We start from the raw sequence: 2500 nt of genomic DNA, 5'->3' as shown, positions 1-2500 counted from the left end.
TTTCTTTTCTTTTTTTTTTTTTTCCTTTTCTTTCCAATCGATCGATTTTTATGCGATTTAATTACAGAGTGTAAAACTGCATACATACGTACATATATATATATATATATATATGCATGTTTATATAAATGAAACATATAGTTTAGAATCTGATTGAATCAAAAATTAAACGAATTATGAAATTAATCGAAAAATAATGGCGACAAATGTTTCATTTGAATGTACTAAATGAAAATGATGGTAAAAATAAAATTGCTAATTCTCAAGAATTTTAATTTAGAATTTTGTCTAATAAAAAAAAAAAAAAAAAAAGAAGAGAACAAAAAAGAAAGAAAAAAGAAACGAAAGGAAACAAAGATGAGAACAAAAGAATTGTTGCATTTCTTTTAGAAAAAAAAAAAAAAAAAAAAACAAAAAAGAAAATTACTTTCATTGTTAGATCTTTCGAACAAAGAAATAATATATATATATATATATATATATACTTATAAGGAATTTGCAACGTGATCAGCGAACGATCTAACTTTTCCAAGGATTAGAACGCACGCACGCATTATTTGTAAAACGATCGCGCAACAGTTTCACAGTTACAGAAGCCACGATCGTTCTCCACACCGCGGACCCTGGGAAATTTATTATACCTTACTTGAACCGACTATAATTCATTCCAGGGGAGAGAAAGAGATACTAGTTTTCTATATAAGCAATAGTTTCCCAGCCAACAGGAGTGATACTAACTCACAATCATACTTAGAATCGAGCCTTCCAATTCCTTTTCACCGAACGTTACCTATGTACGTGTTATTCGAGATAGAAAAAGATAGACAAAGTCTACAGGGTCGTCCATTGAAACTTTTACAACATAAACATTTCTCTAAATAAAATTATTATTATAAATATATACATATATACAATATATATATATATATATATTTTTTTTTTTATTTATGTACAGCGAAAATATTTTCTTTGATTTAAGTTTTCTTTTTTTTCTTTTCTTTTCTTTTCTTTTCTTTCTCTCTTTTTTTTCTTTTTTTTTTTTTTTTTTGAATATTCTTATATCATTAATCCAATGATATTGATATACATACGTGTTCCTTAAATATTTTCTTTTTATTATTAATTTTATTCAATATCTCAAAATTGATTTATTAATTAATGAATTATATTTAAACGAGATGAATTTAATGAGACGATCAAAAATATTGTATTAATGGCTCCATTGTATTTTACAAATTTTCAATAGACGTTCGTAACACTTTATATTGACCAACCTATATATATACATATATATATATATATATATATATATATATATATGTACATTAGAAAGAGATAAATAAATTGATAGAGAAAGATAGATAGAGAAAAATAGATAGATAAATAGATAGATAGAGAGACAGAGAAAGAGAAAGAAAAAGAGAAAGAAAGAGAGAGAGAGAAAGACAGTAGCTTTAGAAAATACTATCTATGCATTTACACATGCGCGTAACGTACTGGTTTCACGTTCCTCGTTCGAAGAATTTTCTTTTCTAAGCCACGAAGTGAGTTAGACATCCTCTTACAGCACACCGGCCGATCGAACCTTCGACTTTTACTACTCACCGTCTTTTTAAATCGTTTCTCTCTAACTTATATACATACACGCACACGCACACACACACACATATACACAGACGCATACACACTGTCTCGTAATATACGTTTCCGTATACAAAGTTATTCTCTATGAGCATAGGAATGATTTTGTTTTCTAATCGGAATCAATCTTAGACATATTAATATGTTTCTTTCAGCAAAATTTATTCTTAATTATCCCTTTCTTTCTCTCTCTTTCTCTTTTATGCGTTTTTAGTCATTTAAAATGAATTATAATTAAAAAAAAAAAAAAGTATATTAATAGAGCGATGTAAAACTACAAAAAATGTTCTAATCGAGGATCCTTTGTTTATAAAAGAGATTAATGCAATGATTATACACTTGTAATTTATTTTCTTCGTTAAAAATGTTTAGGAATGAGTAAATGCGTAAGAAGAAAAAAAAAAAAAAAAGAAAGAAAAAAGAAAAGAAAATGCTATTACAATAAGTAATGGATAAATATAAAAGGAAAAAGGTGTTCGAATAATCAGGCATTCCTTTTCTTTATCTTTTTCTTTTCCTTTCATTTTTTCCGTTCTTCCGTCAATGGAATAATACTGCTTAAAAAAAAATATATATATATATATATATATATTTAAAGTGAACATAGCTAGAAACGTAGCGTTATTGTTTATAAAAAAAAAAAATCTGAATGATCGCTATATTTAATTTAAAAAAAAACAAAATATACACACACACACACACATATATATATATATATAAAATGCATTAAGATTATTATCGTGATTGGGACGAGGACGAGGACGATCTTTTACACTTGGAAAAGGCGTCGAAGGTGTAATTAAGATAATTAATTTAATAGCACAAGAACGCACGGGCACCTTCAAGCGATATGCTTACC

At 26.8% G+C, this 2500-nt stretch overlaps 1 protein-coding gene across 8 annotated transcripts in view; it reads left to right on the top strand.

Annotated features, from left to right (window-relative positions):
* LOC124953493 (optomotor-blind protein) overlaps positions 1–2500 on the top strand; it is a 137180-nt gene that overhangs the window by 129873 nt on the left and 4807 nt on the right. The gene's annotated exons all lie outside the window — the stretch shown is intronic.

This window comes from Vespa velutina, chromosome 12, assembly GCF_912470025.1.
Source record: "Vespa velutina chromosome 12, iVesVel2.1, whole genome shotgun sequence".
Taxonomy (NCBI): Eukaryota; Metazoa; Arthropoda; class Insecta; order Hymenoptera; family Vespidae; genus Vespa; species Vespa velutina.
Note: the sequence above shows the minus strand (reverse complement) of the source record. Positions and strands in the feature narration are given on the sequence as shown.